General features: G+C 44.6%; 1 protein-coding gene across 1 annotated transcript in view; it reads left to right on the top strand.

Annotated features, from left to right (window-relative positions):
• The window catches only part of LOC142303039 (alpha-2,8-sialyltransferase 8F-like), a 294,952-nt gene that overhangs the window by 105,160 nt on the left and 168,006 nt on the right, over nt 1-21,786 (top strand). The gene's annotated exons all lie outside the window — the stretch shown is intronic.

Below are 21,786 nucleotides of genomic sequence, written 5' to 3'. Positions count from 1 at the left end.
TGTACAGTGCCCTCCGCATTCGGTGTTACTGGAACCGGTACAGTTGGACTAATGGTCGGACCACTCTGCGGTGGGAAGGAAATTTCTTTAGTCTCCCAATCGATGACTGGATTTGTAGACCGCAGCCAAGGAATTCCTAAAATTATCGGAAAATGGGGAGAAGAAATTAACATGAAAACAAGGGTCTCCTGCTGACCTGGCTTCATCACACATTCTAGGGGTACTGTTTCCCGATCAACTGGTCCAGAAACTAATGGAGAACCGTCTACCGTCTCCATGGTAACCGGTGAGGATCTTTGTTGAGTCTGGATACTGTGTTTCCTGGCAAAAGAAGAGTCCATGAAATTTCCCCCTGCCCCAGAGTCTATCATAGCAGATGTAGGAATTAACTGTCCCTCCCACCGTATCTGAATGGGAAGCGAGCAATGGGTGTATTTCCCTTCTGAGTCCTTAGGTGAAGTTGACATTACAGTCAAGGGAAATACCGCATCCAGGTGTCCACTTGCCTCAGAGATATCGGACTCTACGTCCGTGTTGTCACACTCTGCCATGGCTGCCAATACCTTATTTGGGCGATTTGGACGTTTTGGGCAGTCAATTAGAAAATGGTCCGATTGACCGCAATAGAAACACAAACGCTCACGGAGCCGGTGTTCACGACGTTCGTTGGTCTCTCGCTTTTGTAGAGAGTCCACTTGCATAGGAACATCCTCGGCCTCCCGTGACGTCTTGAGAGCGGGTTCTCTAGAAGGAAACGCAAAGTTGGTTACCCGGTTTACAGCTGCCCATTTTTCCTGTCTACGTTCCGTCAAGCGGGTATCGATACGCACACAGTGTTGGAGAAACAGTTCAAAATCCCCTGGAGATCAGGAACGAGCTAACTCGTCCTTGATGGTACCGGACAAACCCTTTCTGAAAACTGACAATAACGCATTGTTTCCCCAGTCGGTGTCTACCACTAACCTCTTGAACTCAGTGGCGTATTCGACGACAGACCGCTTTCCCTGACGTAAGGAAAGGAGAGCCGATTCAGCGGTAGCACGGCGATTAGGATCATCAAACATTTGCGCCATTGCTGTTAAAAAGTCATCCAGGTGATTTAAACGGATATCACGATTCTCTATCATAGGATTAGCCCAAGCCAGTGCTCGAGAGGTTAACAACATGATTATACATAACACTTTTGACCGGTCAGAACGGTAATAATCAGCATGTACATCAAAAAACAGTATACACTGGTTAACAAATCCACGAAACTGACTACGATCACCACTGAAACGAAATGGGGGTAACCTAGGCATACCGGCAGCTGATACGGATGTAGCGGGGGTGGCTTCCTGAGCCTCCACTCTGACTTGCAAATCCTGAATAGCCGGACCCAGTACCTGGTGATCATGGCCCAGCTGTACCTCCACATCTCTAAGCTTAGTTTGCACCGCCTCCATCTCCTGCTGCAAGGAGTTAATCATGGAGAAAAGCTGATCTACTCGTGTCTCAGTCATTGCCCCAGCGAAATCCTTTTATGGCCTGAGTATAATGTAATACTATTGTATGTTCTGAGGATTTCGATTGCGTTAGGGCAATGACAACCAGAGACGAGTTCTTGGTGCAAAGATGTTTATAATATGCAACCACGGTATGTACATAAACGGAACAAAAACACAGCAGAACATAAACACAAGAAATACCTTCCAGGGTCGGAGCGAAAGGGAATTCCCGGGACCACGCACCGGACTCCCCCAGGGAGACCACCAAGAGCGAACCCCTATACAGGGACTAACTGGCAATCACCCCAGAAGGCCTAAATGCGCAGCAGCCGGGACACAAAAGGGCAATAGGTAAGTCCAAAAATGTCCGTACGTGATGAGAGTCCAGAGTGGTTATGAAACGGAAGGAACCGGGCAGAAGTGCCGACCAAGGACGGCAGACGGAGTCCGGGCACAGCTAGATGAGACCAGGTGAAGTCCAAAGTCAGATTCGGTTGTTTCCAGAGGATCCAAATCACAATCAGGAACCAAGAGCAGCAGGGCAGGAGCACACAGGAAGCAGTATACTCAGGCACTGGACTAAGCTTAGGGGCGGCTTTTAAACAGATGGACAGGAAGTAGGGCAACAGAACAGAAAACTCCATGTTAACAAAGGGCAAGCTCTTTCAAAAGAAAACTGGAAATCCCGGAACTCTGACAGAGAACACATGACCACAAGTCATAGAGTAATAAGCGTAATGGATGGGGGACGCAACATTGACTGTTCAGTGGAACGTCTTATAGTCATTGAGGCTTTCGGGCGGCTTTGTCTCTTCCTTTGCTCCTCTGAACGGGATTGACCTTCTGCATTGGCAACAAACACAATAATCCTCTAAACTCGTCCTAACAACCATCGCCTAATCGCAGGCTTTACACGATTACTCACCTTTGTATCAATGTGTCATAGACACGCTTATAAACACCGGCCCTGATTTATGGCACGCTGCTTATTCAGACAAGTCTTAAAGCTTCTTTTAACCCCTTTGAGACTAAACTATCAAAACTGGAAAACCTTAAACTTTTTTGTGACATAGGCTCCTTATGTAACATTTTGAAGTGGACAAACCTACAAAAGATCAGGGTTAGGGGTTGTTTGTACGCAGATTTTTTGTGCATTTTCTGCAAGAAAAAAACATGTAACACTCAGAAATCTACAGCAGAAGCTTTACACATTTTGGTGCATTTTTTTATATTTTTTTAATTTTTTTATGCGATTTTGGTTACGAATCCACTTTGATCTTAATGTGGAAAAAAAGGTGAAAAAAAATCACATGTTCCCTTTATCGTGGGTCAAAAAACGCAAATAGAAAATTCACTGTTTGAATTGACAATTAGAGTTATCATTCATTAGTGTAAAGCAATGAAAAAAAGAATCAAAAATTTTAAGTGTGAACAAGCCCTATCTACAATAACAAAGGGAACATGTCTTGTCATGGATAATGGCTCCTTACTGAATTTTTGCTATTGAACCTATGAATATTCCTCCAATCCCAAATCATTACCATTCTTCCAATGTACTGGAGGCCACATGGGCAACTGCAGGAGATACGTTATGTAATTACTAATGCAATTAACAAACTGGTAGATTTTTAAATTCTGTCCTTTTGATTATTTTTAACTATTTTTTCCTTTTCTAATTATTCTGCAGCTCTTGCATTTATCATAGCGACAATTAACCTCGTCACAACATTAAAGGTAATAGCATGTCCATTGTCCAGTCCCCATGTATGGTCCAGTTTCAGGGCTTGAACCCATATCACACCCGGAAAATGCCGACTGTCCTTCACAGCCGGCATCTGCTTGTATGGCATCTAATGCTGTAATTTAGCCATTTAAATATCCTCCAACAGCAACATTCAAATTACGCGAATGCAATTACGCACGGTCACAGATTGCCGATGGGTTCTCACAGCTGATGGCCCAAACGGCTGCTGTCATTATCATCTTGTTAAATCCAAAAGTAAATGTCACAAAAGAAGGAAAATCAAACTAATTACTGATTTTCAGACACCAGCTTCCTCTAAAAACATGCAATAAAAAGCAATAAAATTGTCAGGATAAAATATATAAAACAATTCAACTTGACATGTAAAAGCAAGTCCTCACATAGCTTCATACATAGAAAAACAAAACCATTAATCATGAAATCTCAGAATATCTCAGAAAATTACAGAACAGATTTTTTTTTTTACCACTTAATAAAAAATAAAACAAAATTATAGCGTTTGATATCACACAACAATAGAACTGACCCGGAGTTTCATGTTGCCAGACCATTTTTACCGCAGAAGAAATACTTTTTTAAAACAAAAGAACATTAAACAATAGCGGATTGTGTTTCTATTCCACCATTTTTCTTCATTTGGAATTTTTCAAACACTGGGGCGCATTTTGCACCCATCGCGGTTCCTCAGGGTTCTATAAAAAACTTCTCATTAAATATAAAATAATTGTGTTGAAAAATAAACAATAATCTGGTAAAACAAAAAAATGTTGCTGATCGAAAAACATTCATTGCGTTATGCTAAATAAATTGCGTTTTCTTAAAAAAAATTTGTAAAAAAATATGCATTGTTGATGTGGAATTCTGATTTATATTGTGACCATATTAGATGAAATAACACCAGCTCAGAGTGGTGGGCAGGGGAAGGGGTGAATATTCATTTTTCATTAACACATGTTCCAATCACTGGTGCCGACGCAAAGGAGTGGGCAGGGAGAGGGGTGAATATTCATTTTAGATCAACACACATTTCAATCACTGATGCTGACACAGAGCGGTGGGTAAGATTATGTGTGGGGTAAGAGGGTGAATACACATTTTCCATTAACACACATTCCAATCACTAACACCAACACAGAGTGGTGGGAAAGGAAAGAGCTGAATAGTAATTTTCCATTAACACACGTTCCAATCACTGATACCAGTGCAAAGGAGTGGGTAAAGTAAAGGGTGAATATTCATTTTCCTGCTGATGCAGAAGACTGGGCAGGGAAAGGGGTGAATATTCATTTTCCATCAACACACGTTCCAATCACTGATACCAGCACAAAGTGGTGAGCAGAGAGAGAGGTGAAAATTAATTTTCCATTAACACACGTTCCAATCATTGATGCTGGCATAGAGTGGTGGGCAGGTGAAGGGGTGAATATTCAATTTCAACTAACACACATTACAATCACTGATGCCGGCACTAAGGAGTGGGTAGTGGAAGGGGTGAATATTCCTTTTCTAGTAACACACTTCCCAATCACTGATGCCGGAGCAGAGGAGTGGGGAGGGGAAGGAGTAAATATTCATTTTCCATTAACACACATTCCAATCACTGAAGCCGGCACAGATTGGGGGGCAGGGGAAGGGGTGAATATTAATTTTACATTAACACACGTTCCAATCACTGATTCCGGGACTAAGGAGTGGGCAGCAGAAGGGCTGAATATTAATTTTTCATTAACTAGCTGGCAGGTGACTAAAAACTACTGGGGCTTACAGCGACACATTGGGACAACGTTCACTAATAAAAGTTACATATCCTGAAAGGACTGCCCAACCCTAATTTAGGATATTATTATTGTATATCACGCAACCAGGACTTATTTTTTGAGTAGGACTTATATTGTAAACATACTCCAAAAGTCTGATAAATCCTGCTTGGGCTTATTTTAAGGAAAACAAGGTATTTTCTCAGATGTACAAATGTCAAGTGTAAAATCATATAGTCCCCTCTCCTGGGTCCTCTCTGTTCCTGTCATTCCATCGTCAGGCGTCCAAGCCATTCTACTGTCTTCAATCTTCATTCCGGGCCTCTGGTAACTTCCAGCCGAATCTTCGATTCACTTGGTCTAACGACATCCCTTAGGGCGAGATGCACATCAGTGATGTAAAGTTGGGATGCGACACACATTACTAAAGTGCGTTATAGCCCAAAGCGACAGCTTGCGGCTTACTGAACAGAAGACAAGGCTGAAAGTGACCCGAGGCCCAGAACGACAAGAGAAGACTGAAGAATGGATTGGAGATTGGTGGCAGTGGCACAGATATAGAGAGGGCCGAGGAGAGGTTAGAAGATTTTTTTAATCAGCTTCTTTTTCCTGGATTTGTGTAAATTGAATTAAAAAAAACTGTGCATTTTTTTTGTAGAATTTAAGGTAAATCAAATTTACTTGTCAGAAACAAAATTTATTGCAATTCAATGTTCTCATTTGTACATTTAATAATGTAATTGTTGCGGGCGGGGAGGGCGCTGCGCTCACCACGCTCGGGTCCGGCGCTGCTGCTGTTGCTCGGTGGCTCGAGTGGTGGGCCGGATCCGGGGACTCGAGCGGCGCTCCTCGCCCGTGAGTGAAAGGGGGGTAGTTTGGGTTTGGGGATTTGGTCCGTGACGCCACCCACGGTTTGTGGTGAGGTTGGACACCACCGCTGGTGTTGATAGGGATCCCGGGAGCGATGGCAGGGAGCAGGTGGGATGTTGTTTTCCCCTCCGTGGGTAGGGGTTGGTGGTCCCGGGACCCGGTGAGGTGAAGGGGAGGCAGGGTCGGGCAAGGTGCAGGGGGCGTTTGAACTGTGCAGCGCGGTGCCGGATGGCACGGTAGTACTCACTCAGCCACAAATGGATGCAAGTCTCTGGTAAAACAAACGGCTGGATGGATGGGTCCCGCAGCCGGCTGCTGTGGTTTCTCCTGGACGGTTGGTGGTGGCTGCCTTTCCCTGCACCTTTTTGTGTATCTTCAGTCCCGATTGCTTCCCACCGGTAACCCGCTCCCCAGCTTATAAATGGGCCGGAAGAGCCCTTTTGCCCGCATGCTCTGGCCCTGGGAATTCTAGTTATGGCGGTAGCTGTATTTCCCTTTTGCTGTTTGGACGGTTGCCTTCAATCGGGTCTTGGCTGTTTGGAAACCCCTGGGGTTCCGGTCATTAATGGATTTGACCTGTTTAACGGCGACTCCAAGCCTGGTCGGGGTCCGCAGGCCCTGCTGGTTTGGGCTGGCTTCACTTCGCTCCCCGGTTCGGTACCGGCGGGCCACTGCCCGTCCCTGGTCCTATGGTTTCGCGTTGATCTGCCTCTCCTGCAGACGGCCACCACCGTCTGCCAACCTTGCTTTTGGTGCCCGGGCCACGTACCCGGACACGGTCAGATTGCTCCTCTACTACCACTTTACTCCTCACTCTTTTACTTCCCTAACTTCACTGACTTCCTTTCCCGCCTCCAGGACTGTGAACTCCTCAGTGGGTGGGGCCAACCGGTTGGCTCCAACTCACCTGGTGTGGACATCAGCCCCTGGAGGGAGGCAACAAGGAATTTGTGTCTGGCTGATGTGCCTATCTCGGGGTGGGGGTGTTGTGTTGTAGTCCCTGTGATGACCTGGCTAGTCCAGGGCACCACATAATCATATTCAGCTGGTAATTAAGGCTTTACTGATCAAAATATACCGCAACCCTGTGCTCCTTGGAGAGAGAACACATGACCACAAGTCATAGAGTAATAAGCCTAATGGAATGTAGACGCGACATTGACTGTTCAGTGGGACGTCTTATAGTCATTGAGGCTTTCGGGAGGCTTTGTCTCTTCCTTAGCTCTTGATGCCATCGCTCCTCTGAACCGGTACTGACCTTCTGCATTGGCAACAAACACAATAGCCCTCTACACTCGTCCTAACAAGTATCACCTAATCGCAGGCTTTACAAGTTTACTCACCTTTGTATCAATGTGTCATAGATAGAGTTGAGCGCGGTTCGAGGTTCGAGGTTCTCCAGTTCTAGGCTCGAGTGATTTTGGGGCCTGTTCTAGATCGAACTAGAACTCGAGCTTTTTGCAAAAGCTCGATAGTTCTAGAAACGTTCGAGAACGGTTCTAGCAGCAAAAAAACAGCTAATTCCTAGCTGGCTTTCCGCTGTAATAGTGTAAGTCACTCTGTGACTCACACTATTATGAAATTTCAGTGTATAGTGTGCGTGAACAGCGCCTTCAGATCACTGCTGTTTGTATAATGGCGATCGCCATTTTTTTTTTTTTCCTTGTCTTCCTTCCCTAAGCGCGCGCGTGTAGTGGGGCGGGCCAGCATGTCAGCCAATCCCAGACACACACACAGCTAAGTGGACTTTTAGCCAGAGAAGCAACGGCATGTGTGATAGGATGTCCATGTCACATGTCCCTGCATTATAAAACCGGACATTTTCCTCCAGCACGCCATTATCTGCCTTCTGCGTCCTTGGTGTCAGACATCACTGGCGCAACACCGTCCTGAGTCCTATCGCCGATACTGCTGTATGCGCTCCATACACAGCGCTGGACAGCTTAGGGAGAGCACTTTCTATCAGTCCTTTTAAGGGCTCGTACCGGTAGGGTCAGAGTTAAGGTGACAGGTCCTGAAAACAGCGACAGCGTCTGTGTAGCTAAGGTCAGGGATTTCCTCCCTGCATTTCCCCATTAGGAGGGAATAGAAAGGCAGGCTTCCATTCCTCTACCCAGAGCCCCACAATCCTAGCACTGTACCCTCGTGTCCTCTGCACACTCCAACTCATTATAACTAAACCATTATACTAGCAAACACTCAGTGTACCTAGTGGCATCCTAAACGTGGCTATTGGACTTTTGTCTAGTCACACTAGTGCAAAGACATTTGCAGCACCTCTACCTGCATTGCACACTCCAACTCATTATAACTAAGCCATTATACTAGCAAACACTCAGTGTACCTAGTGGCATCCTAAACGTGGCTATTGGACTTTGCTATAGTCCCACTAGTGCAAAGATATTTGCAGCACCTCTGCCTGCATTGCACACTCAAACTCATTGTTACTAAGCCATTATACTAGCAAACACTCAGTGTACCTAGTGGCATCCTAAACCTGGCTATTGGACTTTGCTATAGTCCCACTAGTGCAAAGATATTTGCAGCACTTCTACCTGCATTGCACACTCCAACTCATTGTTACTAATCCATTATACTAGCAATTGATGCTGCCAGTTTAAGGGCCGTAGTTGCATTGTCAGGGATATTTATTCTTTATTATTCTGCTGTTAATAAAGCTAGACCACCGCTGCAATCTAAACCACCTCTCAATTTTTACTACCACATTTTAAGTGCACAATCTTGTCGCAATCAACATGAGTGGCAAAATGACAGATGCTGGTGGAAAGGGGAAGAGGCGTGGTGGAAAAGGAAAAAAAGGGTTTGTCCGTGGGGAAGGTGGCAAAGCTCCATTATCATCTGCTGAAGAGAGACCATCTACCAGCAAAAGTAAGATGTCTACTACTTACCGTGGACAATCCGATGTGCTCCCTTTTTTACGGACACGAACAACTGGAACAAAGGTAGATGATGGCCAAAAAAGGAAAATGCTTGAATGGATCTCAAGTGGTCCAACAAGTGCCCTCTCAGCCACTTCAAGTACCGCATCCAAAAAACACCAGTCCTCTGAGTTGTCATCCCAACCAAACTTGCTTTCTCCCAGCTCTGAAGTCTCCATCCGCCCTGCACAGTATGGTGGAACTGAGACGGCTGAGTCTGCAGAGCTGTTCAGTCACACTATAGCCTAGGAATCAGAGGTCTGCTCCCAATCTACAGTGAGTACAGAACAGGAAATGGTCTGCAGTGATGCCCAGAACCTTTGTGACTCTGATTCAGGCCGTGAGGACCAAGTTTCTGAGCATAATGTTGACCCTTTGTCACAAACTGTAACACCTGTGGTTATAGACAATGAGGAACATACTGATGAAGATGAGACGCAGATACCCGATTGGGATGACAACTTAAATATTCGGTCAGGGCAAGAAGAGGCTCGGTCTGAGGGGGAGGGGAGTGCAAACACAACAATTGATGATGAAGTTCTAGATCCCACCTACTGTCAACCCACAGTCAGGCACTCGAGGAGGTCAACAGAGGTGGTGGAGGAGGATGCAACTGATGACGAAGTTACCTTGCGCCTTCCTGGACACAGTCGGAGTACTGGTAGCACGTCTACAACTGCATCCTCAGCCACCACTCTGCCTCTGAGCATTATTCGGGGTGGATCAACAGGTCGCATGGCCTCTAAGCCTTGCCTAGCCTGGTCCTTTTTTGACATAGAAAAAGATCGGCCCAATTATGTGATCTGTAAAATTTGTCATGGTTCTCTTAGTAGAGGTCAAAACCTCAGCAGTTTGACAACTTCTTCCATGAATCGTCACATGAATAAATATCATATGGCCCGGTGGGAAGCTCACCGTGCTGCAATGCGGCCTAGCGGAGCGAACCATCCACCGCCTGCCCCTTCCAGTGCATCCGCGCGCTCGTCATCTTCTAGGACTGTGGGGACAGCTGTCACACCTGTTTTTCCACCCACAACTTCCACCACTGTAACCGCAACAGGCAGTTTGCTTGGTAGGTCGTCAGTTGGTTTGGAAGGGGAAACAAGTGAGTGTGTACAGCTCTCTCAGACATCGATAGCACCAACGTTGGATGAAGGCAACATCATGTCTCCGCCTGCACTTTCCTCACAAACCTGCATTTTTCCAGGGACACCCTACTCAACACCGTCTACACACAGCAGCCAGATCTCTGTCCCTCAGATGTGGTCAAATAAAAGGCCACTTCCTGCGACCCATGACAAAGCTAAGTGGTTGACTCTATCCCTCTGTAAGCTGTTGGCTACCGAAATGCTGCCTTTCCGCCTAGTGGACACACAGGATTTTAGAGACCTTATGTCTGTCGCTGTGCCCCAGTACCAGATGCCTAGTCGCCACTACTTCTCTAAGAAAGGTGTGCCCGCGCTACACCAGCATGTCGCACACAACATCACCGCTTCCTTGAGAAACTCTGTGTGTGAACGGGTGCATTTCACCACCGATACTTGGACCAGTAAGCATGGACAGGGACGTTACATGTCGCTGACTGGGCACTGGGTAACTATGGTGATAGATGGTGAAGGGTCTGCTGCACAAGTCTTGCCGTCCCCACGACTTGTGTGTCAATCCTCTGTCTGTCCAAGTTCCGCCACTGCTTCTGCATCCTCCACCTCATCTGGGTCCTCCACCTCCGCCCAAAGCCTGCCTGGTCAGGCCACCAGCGTTCTCACTGCGCAGAAGGAATCACGCACCCCTCATTACTATGCTGGCAGCAGAGCGCAACGGCATCAGGCGGTCTTTAGCTTGACATGTCTTGGGAATAAGAGTCACACAGCTGAGGAGTTGTGGTCAGCTCTGCGGTCCGAGTTTAATAAATGGTTGTCTCCACTCAACCTGCAGCCTGGTAAGGCCGTGTGCGACAATGCTGCAAACCTGGGTGCGGCCCTTCGCCTGGGCAAGGTGACACACGTACCTTGTATGGCTCACGTATTGAACCTTGTCGTCCAGCAATTTTTAACACACTATCCCGGCCTAGATGGCCTTCTGAACAGGGCACGAAAACTGTCTGCTCACTTCCGCCGTTCAAGCGCCGCAGCTGAGCGACTTGCATCGCTCCAGAAGTCTTTTGGCCTGCCGGTTCATCGCCTGAAATGCGATGTGGCGACACGCTGGAATTCAACTCTCGACATGTTACAGCGACTGTGGCAGCACCGCCGAGCCCTGGTGCAATATGTCATGACGTATAGCCTGGGCCAACGAGATGCAGAGGTGGGGCAGATCACCCTGATGGAGTGGTCTCAGATCAAGGACCTATGCACCCTTCTGCACAGTTTCGACATGGCGACGAATATGTTTAGCGCTGACAATGCCATTATCAGCATGACGATTCCAGTCATTTACATGCTGGAGCACACGCTAAACACTATTCGGAGTCAGGGGGTGGGACAACAGGAAGCGGATGAACTACAGGAGGATTCATATGCGCAAGACACAACAACATCACCAAGGTCCAGACGTTCATCATCACCAAGGCGCCAGGCATGGGACCATGGGGGACAGGGATCAACAAGGGCGCATGGTAGCAGGCGAGATGTTGAGGAAGGTGCAGGAGAACATGAAGAAATGGAGGACGAACTGTCCATGGACATGGAAGACTCAGCAGATGAGGGAGACCTTGGTCAAATTTCAGTTGAAAGAGGTTGAAGGGAGATGTCAGAGGAAGAAAGAACGGTTAGCACCTCTATGCCACAAACACAGAGTGGACTTGGTCCGCATGGCTGCGCAAGACACATGAGTGCCTTCTTGTTGCACTACCTCCAACATGACCCTCGTATTGTCAAAATTAGAAGTGATGATGACTACTGGCTTGCCACGCTATTAGATCCCCGGTACAAGTCCAAATTTTGTGACATAATTCCAGCCATAGAAAGGGACGCACGTATGCAGGAGTATCAGCAGAAGCTGTTACTCGATCTTAGATCCGCTTTTCCACCAAACAACCGTGCAGGTGCAGGGAGGGAATCTCCCAGTTGTAACTTGACAAACATGGGACGGTCTCGTCATCTTCAACAGTCTACCCGTACCAGTAGCACCGTATCTGGTGCTGGTAACAGCAATTTTATTGAATCTTTTCATAATTTTTTTAGACCCTCTTTTGCAAGTCCACCAGAGACAACAAGTCTGACACATAGTCAACGGCTGGAGAGGATGATACAATGATGACAATGAACATCGATGCCATGACTTTGCAAATGGAGCCTTGCTCATTTTGGGCTTCAAATCTTGAAAAATGGCCAGAGCTCTCCAGTTACGCCTTGGAGATCTTGTCATGTCCAGCTGCCAGCGTTGTCTCTGAACGTGTCTTCAGTGCTGCTGGGTGTGTGCTGACAGATAAGCGCACGCGTCTGTCCAGTGACAATGTGGACAGACTGACGTTCATCAAAATGAACAAGTTATGGATCCAGAAGGAATTTACTACCCCTGTGTCATCCTGGGGAGAGTAAATGCTTGTGGATTTGGAATGTGCTTGATGCAAATCAAAACATCCTGTTTGCAACTAGGGCACAAGTGCTGCCACTGAATGGGTGGGTGTGTGTGGGGCCCAATTTTTGGAAAAAAGGGAGACTCTGCTTGGAGTAACCCTTGCTTGCTGTGTTTTTTAAAAGGAGCCAAGATGAACAGAGCTGGGATCAGGAAAGACTTTGCTACCTACCCTGGTGTCATCCTGGGGACGGTTAAGTATGGCGTATTTTTGAATGTGCTTGATGCAAATCTAGCTGTGAAGTGTACAACTGGGGCACAACTGCTGCCACTGAAGGGGTGGGTGTGTGTGGGGCCCAATTTTTGGAAAAAAGGAAGACACCGCTTGGAGTCACCTTGCGGTGTTTTACATGATTTTAGAAGGGCGTGCCATGCCTATATCTGTGTCTCCTCCTCTTTTTCCTTGTCCTGCTCTTTTGTTTTCGCATGAGTATATGTCCTTGTCACTTTCTCATGTGTTTGTGTTGTGTTGTGAGTTGTTTGTCACCTTTTGGACACCTTTGAGGGTGTTTTCTATGTGTGTTTTCTATGTGTTTTTATGTGTTTGTGAATGCCTGCCATTGTTTCCTATGCGGTTCGAGTTCGGTTCGTCGAACGTTCGACGAACCGAACTCGAACGGGACCTCCGTCGGCGAACCGACCTCGAGCCGAACCGGGACCGGTTCGCTCATCTCTAGTCATAGACACGCTTATAAACATTGGCCCTGATTTATGGCTTGCTGCCTTTTCAGACAAGTCTTAAAGCTTTTTTAACCATTAGAGACTAAACTATTTAAGCCTGAAGATCCCAAACATTTTTTTGTAATATAGGCTTCTTACGTAACTTGTTGAAGTGGAAAAACCTACAAAAGTTCAGGGTTAGGATTGTTTGCAGGCAGATTTTTTGTGTATCTTCTGCGTTATAAAAACATGTAAGCTCAGAAATCTGCAGCAGAATCTTTACACATTTTGGTGCTTTTTTTATATTTGTTTATGCAATTTTTGTTACAAAACCATTTTGATCTCAATGTGAAAAAATGTTGAAAGAATTCATGTTCCCTTTACCTTAGTTTAAAAAGCGCAAATAGAAAATGCACTGTGTGAATTGACAATTAGAGTTATCATTCATTAATGTAAAACAATGAAAAAAAAAAAAAAACCTCTAAAGCAGGCTTTACACGCTATGATATATCTAACGAGATGTCGGCAGGGTCACGTCGTAAGTGACGCACATCCGGCATCGTTAGTGATATCGTAGTGTGTGACAGCGGTGAACGAGCAGAAATACTCACCTTGTCGTTCATCGCTGACACGTCGCTCATTTTCTAACAATTGAACGACCTGTTGTTCATTGTTCCCGGGGTAGCACACATTACTCCGTGTGACACCCCGGGAACGATGAACTGCAGCTTACCTGCGTCCCGCCGGCAATGCATGTATGGTCCAGTTTCAGGGCTTGAACCCATATCACACCCAGAAAATGCCGACTGTCCTTCACAGCCGGCATCTGCTTGTATGGCATCTAATGCTGTAATTTAACCATTTAAATATCCTCCAACAGCAACATTCAAATTACGCGAATGCAATTTCGCACAGTCACAGATTGCCGATGGGTTTTTGTCACAGCTGATTGTCCAAACGGCTGCTGTCCTTGTTAAATCCAAAAGTAAATGTCACAAAATAAGGAAAATCAAACTAATTGCTGTTTTTCAGACACCAGCTTCCTCTAAAAACATGCAATAAAAAGCAATAAAATTGTCAGGATAAAATATATAAAACAATACAACTTTCCATGTAAGTGTCCTCATATAGCTTCATACATAGAAAAACAAAACCATTAATCATGAAATCTCAGAATATCTCAGAAAATTACAGCACAGATTTTTTTTTTACCACTTAATAAAAAGTAAAACAAAATTATAGAGTTTTGATATCACAACAATAGAACTGACCCGGAGTTTGATGTTGCCAGATCATTTTTACTGCAGAAGAAATGTTCTTTTGATTTAAAAACCTATTAAACAATAGCGGACTGTGTTTCCATTCCACCATTTTTCTTCATTTGGAAGTTTTCAAACACTGGGGTGCATTTTGCACCCATCGCGGTTCCACGGGGTTCTATAAAAAACTTCTCATTAAACATAAAATAATTGTGTTGAAAAATAAACAATAATCTGGTAAAACAAACAAATGTTGCTCATTGAAAGACATTCATTGCTTTATGCTAAATAAATTGCTTTTTCTTAAAAAAAAATCTTAAAAAATATACATTGTTGATGTTGAATTTTGATTTATATTGTGGCCATATTAGATGACCCCAGCATTAGATTACATCCCCATTCCACATCTTCCAAAAGCATTATTACGTGGCTGGCGCCTCTTAAAAATGGTGGCAATGACCAAACCTTTGTAATTGTCTATGTTGATACCCAGAAATATAACAAGTGAAGAATCTATTTGTACATTTATTGGTCTCCTTGATGGGTCATTCACATCTTTATGTATTTCAGAAAAAAATTAAAACAAGGTGTTAATAATAGAGATAAATGAATTAATTCAAGTTGAAATGAATAAGCGACAAATTTCACCAATAATTTAGAATTTCTTGAATCAAATTATTTTGCAATTCACTTTATAGACACCAGTTGTTGAATTGTAATGGATTTGGAAAAGGGTTAAAACAATTAATACTCCAATGGCCTTCCACAGTAACAGCGCACTGTCTAGCCTTCTTTTCAGCTCCTTTCTTTATCCTTCATCTTGGAGCTCTATGATGGCGGCCATCTTTGCCCAGTCTCTTTCTTATGGTGGAGTCATGAACACTGACCTTAACTGAGGCAAGTGAGATTTCCCGGAAAAATGCTCAAGTTCCCCATTGACTTCCATTATACTTGGTTTTCGAGACGCGCCAATCCGAGCATCCAACTGCTCGTTATGAGTACCGAGCACCCGAGCATGATAGTGCTTGCTCATCACTAGATTTAACCCATTATGGACTGGTCGATTTTTCTTTTCACATTTTAATTTATTCCTCCCCTTTTCTAGACCGGGGCTAGGTTAGGGCTTATTTTTTATGTCCCCTGAGCTTACGATGTTACTGATACAATTTGGACGTGGATCTTATGTTATTTGGAGGTGGATATTATGTTGTAATCGCATTTTGTTGTATTTTACTGCAATAGCAAAAAAACCCCCATAATTCTGGTATTTCAGGGTTTTTTTCTTGTTTGTTTTATATTTTGATAGACCAGACTTTTACGAAAGTAGCGATACTAAATAGGGGGACTTTATATTTATTTTCATTTACTTTATTTTTAATGGGGCAAAAGAGGAGTGATTTAAACTATTCATTTTTTTCATACTTTTAAAAAAACATTTTTTTCACTTTTTATTGTATTTGTGTATTTGTTAGATCCCTTAGGGGACTTGAAGTTGCAAACATCTGATTGCTTATACTATACATAGCAGTGCATCAACACTACTATGTATAGCAAAAATAATGTTTTCTTCTGAATGCTACCTAAATGCTGCCTTTCACTGAAGATACATAATTGCAGGCACGGGAATTGTCATCAGATCCCTGGCTGACTTTGCTATTCGTTGGGCGCAATACAATCCCATCACTGGTGGGCCAATGAGCATGTGGAATGACATGCTTACTGCCGGAACTTGATAAATGTTGCTCTTAGAGATTGACGGTGGAATTACAGATTAGCAGCTGTAGGCGGAGGACCCCTTCACCCGCGGTCGCTAACAGCAGATGATTCTCTACTTTTAGGAATATCTCAAGCAGCAAAGTCCATTACGTTGAAGGTAGCATGATAATTAATTATCGCTCAGGCCAGGTTTAGACAAGTGTTAGCTGTTCATATACAGATACAAATTTTAAATATATACATAGAAATAAGTTCAGGTTGGGATTCCTGCGATCAGTCCGGCATTATGCCGATATATATGGACCATGAAACACCCCTGTCTGATCCTGGATCATACTTCAGCCTCCATTGAGCTCAGTAAGTATACATATGCACAGGTAATCGCTGTATTTGCCCTTATAAGATTTATTTTCTCCTCCTGTTCTCGTACCTTGTTTTTCCCTTGATCTTCAGAGGTGGCGCCATTATATAAAGCTCAGTGTTGTCACAGACAAATGAGACAGCAGAAGGTCCAATATATCGAGTGGCAAGGTTATTATGTGTGTACAGATACTCAGCTCTGAAATATCGAGAAGCCAGGTCATTATCAGTGAATATAGAGATACTCAGGAAAATTACCAAACTATCTAACTGGTGCAATTTGAAGATAGAACCCTCCAGACTCCACTTTTCCCCTAGACACCTATATCCTTCATTCACGCTCCTCTGTCCCCCTCCAGATTAGTCTATCCTCTTAAGACTCCTATTTGCCCTCCAGGATCCACTGTCCTCCATAAATGCTTCTCTGTACCCCTCCAGATTACTATGTCTTCTCCAGACTCCGCTGTCCTCCATCAAGGCTTCTCTAACCTCCATTCAGTCTGATCCTCTGTCCCCCTCCAGATTAGTCTATCCTCTTAAGACTCCTCTTTACCTTCCAGGATCCACTGTCCTCCATACATGCTTCTCTGTACCCCTTCAGATTACTATGTCTTCTCCAGACTCCGCTGTCCTCCATCGAGGCTTATTTAACCTCCATTCAGTCTGCTCCTCTGTCCCCCTCCAGATTAGTCTATCCTCTTCAGACTCCTCTTTCCCTTCCAGGATCCACTGTCCTCCATACATGCTTCTCTGTACCCCTCCAAATTACTATGTCTTCTCCAGACTCCGCTGTCCTCTATCGAGGCTTCTCTAACCTCCATCCAACCTGCTCTTCTGTTCCTCTCCAGATTATTCTGTCTTCATCACACTTCTTTGTCCCTTCAAGGGAATCTGTCACCAGGTTTTTGATACTTCATCTGAGAGCAGCATGCTGTAGGCAAAGAGATTCTGAAACTAACCATGTTGTCCTTAGATCACTGTGTGCAGCTGTTCTGACTTTATCTCAGAATAGAGTGTAGCAGAGCTGGGAGCTGTCCCCGCCCACATCAGGCTCTCAATAGAGATTGTGCATAGACTATGAGGTGCCAATCACAGCAGGGGGCGTGCTGGACTGCTCTGCAGTTACACCAATGTTAATCCACAAGCGATAAACCCTTTAGTATGAGTAAAATATAGGTTACACACAGATAAGAGAATCACTTTTTTTTTTTTTTTTAACCACCGCAGAATGCTGTCCTCAGCTTAAATTGCAAAATCCTGCTTACAGATGACCTTTAAAGATCCCTTGGTAATCCATTCTGGCTTCTCCATCCCTCTCCACATTGTTTTTCTCTCCAGACTCCTTTGTCCCTTCATATCTCCACTGTCCTCAATCCAAACTCCTCTATCTTCATCTTGTCTCTTCTGTCCCTTTTAGACTCCGTCCTCAATTCTTGATACAAACCAATCTATCATCTCCAGATTCTTCTGACCCTTACAGGATCTTCTGTCCTCCATCCAGGCTCTTTTGTCCTCTTTCCATGTTCCTCTGTCACTCTCCAAAATATTCTGTCCTCTTCAAACTTCTGTGTCCGTTCTATGCTGCTCTGATCTCCATCGAGGCTCCTATGACCTCCATCCAGGTTGCTCCTCTATCATTTTCCAGATTCCTTTGTCCCTTTCACTGTACTCAATCCAGGTCTCTGTGAATAGCTCCAGATTACTCTGTTTTCTCCAGACCCCTCTGTCCTTTCAAAGCTACTCTGTCATCCATCCAGGCTCCTCTTTACTTATCTAGTCTTCTCTGTCCCTTTTAGACTTCTGAGATCTTGATTCCGCCATAACCTCCAGACTCCTCTGCGCCCAGTTCAGAATAGCAGTCTTGATGAAGGTCCTTTGCAATCTTGAGTATAGAGATGTAAATTGGATGAATAATCATGTTACGAATTTCCCTAGTCAGAGGCTTTATGGTGAGCTCATAATTCGATAGCACACCATTATATGACATGCAGTGTATCTTTACTGGTGAGGGGCGAATAGTAACTATTTGTGTTCTGATAATTCTTACCGTATTCCGGTGGACTTGACTTTGGTATAGTCGAGCTATGGTGACCCCCCCTCTAATACCTTTTACCTTAACCCCTTAATAATTTAAGAAATGAACACATACAACAAAGTTGGATGAAATGGCCCCAGCAGCCTTTATTAAACATATACACACAGCAAATATGAACTTAAATAGGGTGTGGTCCTCGAAGCTCATAAAATCTGGTGATTAACTAGTATCTTATTAACATTACCTTCCTCCTGAACCACACTTACTCCCAGCCGTAACCACCAACTCGGGAGCACCAATAAAATGGGTGGAAGGCATAACTATCAAATCCGGGACCCAACATTCCATTACCGGCCGTCCCCCAAATCCCCAGACCACCATCCAAACCGGCCAATGAAATGGATCCATATTTCCCCAGTATCAATTTACACCAACTTCGAGGACCCACCATAACTGCCAATAGCCACAATGAACCCTCAATAACTAAGGGAAGGAGGGCGGGATAATCCCAGGGGAGCGCAGGCCAAAAGGATCCTCCACCCCCAAGCTGGCCTATATATGCTCCAACTGACCCATAATCCCCACCCCACTCTCCTCCTTCTGGGGGTCACTACCTTCTCCTAACCAAGTCATGTTGGCCTCCACCCACACCGGGGGTGGGGCTCCGGCCTTGTACTATTCCAGTGGTAAAGAGATCCAGTATCACGTTCCCATGCAGATAAAAACCTTCTTTATTGGATTCACATTATAATGAAAAACATGTTAAAACCATCCAGTCCAGAGACATCCGTCTTACGACTATCGAACCCCAACTGGTTCTTGACCATAGATCGTCCATGATTAAGAACCGGTTGGGGTTTAATACGTGTAAGACGGATGTCTCTGCACTGGATGGTTTAAATATGTTTTTCATTGTAATGTGAATCCAATAAAGAAGGTTTGTATCTACCTGGGGACGTGATGCCGGATCTATTTACCACTCATATTTTCCTGCTACTGTTGGACATGGAGCCACACACCGTGCATCAGCCGTGATTGAAAAGTCCAGGAGTCATTACAAAAGGATGTAACAAAAGAATATATCCGGCACACCACTATGCAAAAGAGGAATCTTGGAATTGGTTTGAAAAAAACATGGATTTATTGTGTATGTACAGGAAAGTCCGTGGACGGACTTTCCTGTACATACACAATAAATCCATGTTTTTTTCAAACCAATTCCAAGATTCCTCTTTTGCATAGTGGTGTGCCGGATATATTCTTTTGTTATATTGGACTTATTATTCCAGAGCACCCCCACGTTGAGTGAGCCAGGTCTATCTCTATATTACAAAAGGATGAGCTGAAAAAAATCCTTTTTCTATTCATTTTTGTTTGGTCCAAGAACTTTTCCAGTGTTTGTCATGAAGAGAAAACTGCTCGGGTTCCCCATTGACTTGCATTAGGTTTGATATTTGTGATGAATACTGAAATAGCCTTTGGGATTCATTATGAATAATCCGAACATGAAATGTTACTATTCGCCCATCACTAATCTTTACACCTGGGAAACAATATATGTCTGGGACTCTATGGTTTTGGATTTTTAGGGATACAACAATGAGTAATGGGTTCTAATGTAGTGATCCTCACTACCGGCAAAAGACAGAAGTGAAGCATTAACCCATTCACAACCTAGGACGTAATTGTACACCCTAAATCATGAAGGGGTGATCACCGCCGGCTACCGCAGTGAGCCAGCAGTGATCCCCACACATGTTTGCCAATTTGTACAGCAGACATGGGGGCCTCGCAGACGCAGGTGGATTTGCGATCCGCCCACTCCGGTTAACCCCTTAAATCGTCAAAATGTGGCATAGTGATTTAAATCATCGTAGCCGGCAATGCACCTTTCCCCACCGCCATCGGAAGCCCCGTGACACGATCACGGGGAGCCGATGGTTGCCATGGCAGCTATGGAACTTGTCTATCATGACTCACTTCCTGTTGCAGCTGGCAGAGCGTTGCCCGTAAGAGGAGAGCAGCATTTCTGCTGACGGGGCCTGTGCAGCTCTGATCAGGAGAAATGAATGAGCGATCAGACTATTGATCCTTATAGTCTCCTAGGGGTCTAGTAAAATAAAAAAAAGCTAAAAAATGATAAAAAATAAAAAACCTAAAAGTTCAAATCACCCCTCATTTGCCGCATTGAAAATTGAAGGGGTTAAACTGACGAGTGTGGCACACAAACCTCTGACTCACTAGGACAATTTATGACAAAGGAATTGATGTTATGTGCATACAGTCATGGCCAAAAGTTTTGAGAATGCTACAAATATTAATTTTTACAAAGTCTACTCCTTAAGTTTTTCTAACGGCAATTTGCATATACTTCAGAATGTCATAAAGAGTGATCAGCTTAACAGCAATTACTTGCAAAGTCAATATTGGTAAGAAAATGAACTTTAACCCCCCAAACCCATTTCAACATCACTGCATTCCTGCCTTAAAAGGAGCAGCTAACATTGTTTTAGTGATTGTTCCAGTAACACAGGTGTGGGTGTTGATGAGGACAGGGCTGGCGATCAATCAGTCATGATTAAGTAAGAATGTCACCACTGGACACTTTAAAAGGAGGCTGGTGCTGAGTATCATTGTTTCTCTTCAGTTAACCATGGTTATCTCTAAAGAAACACGTGCAGCCATCATTGCTCTGCACAAAAATGGCCTAACAGGGAAGAGTATTGCAGCTACAAAGATTGCACCTCAGTCACCAATCTATCGCCTCATCAAGAACTTCAAGGAGAGAGCTTCCATTGTTGCCAAAAAGGCTCCAGGGCGCCCAAGAAGGACCAGCAAACGCCAGGACCGTATCTTAAAACTGTTTCAGCTGCGGGATGGGACTACCAGCAATGCCGAGCTAGCTCAGCAATGGCAGCAGGCTGGTGTGAGGGCTTCTGCACGCACTGTGAGGTGGAGACTGCTTGAGCAAGGCCTGGTTTCAAGGAGGGCAGCAAAGAAGCCACTTCTCTCCAGAAAAAACATCAGGGACCGACTGATATTCTGCAGAAGGTACAGGGAGTGGACTGCTGAGGACTGGGGTAAAGTCATTTTCTCAGATGAATCCCCTTTTCGATTGTTTGGGACATCTGGAAAACAGCTTATTAGGAGAAGAGGTGAGCGCTAGCACCAGTCTTGTCTCATGCCAACTGTTAAGCATCCTGAAACGATTCATGTGTGGGGCTGCTTCTCAGCCAAGGGAATCGCACCACTCATAGTCTGGCCTAAAAACCCAGCCATGAATAAAGAATGGCACCAGAATGTCCTGCAAGAGCAACTTCTCCCAACTGTCCAAGAGCAGTTTGGCACCCAACAATGCCTTT

This window comes from Anomaloglossus baeobatrachus, chromosome 4 (assembly GCF_048569485.1).
Source record: "Anomaloglossus baeobatrachus isolate aAnoBae1 chromosome 4, aAnoBae1.hap1, whole genome shotgun sequence".
Taxonomy (NCBI): Eukaryota; Metazoa; Chordata; class Amphibia; order Anura; family Aromobatidae; genus Anomaloglossus; species Anomaloglossus baeobatrachus.
The sequence above is the reverse complement of the archived record's forward strand: the minus strand, read 5'-3'. Positions and strand labels throughout refer to the sequence as shown.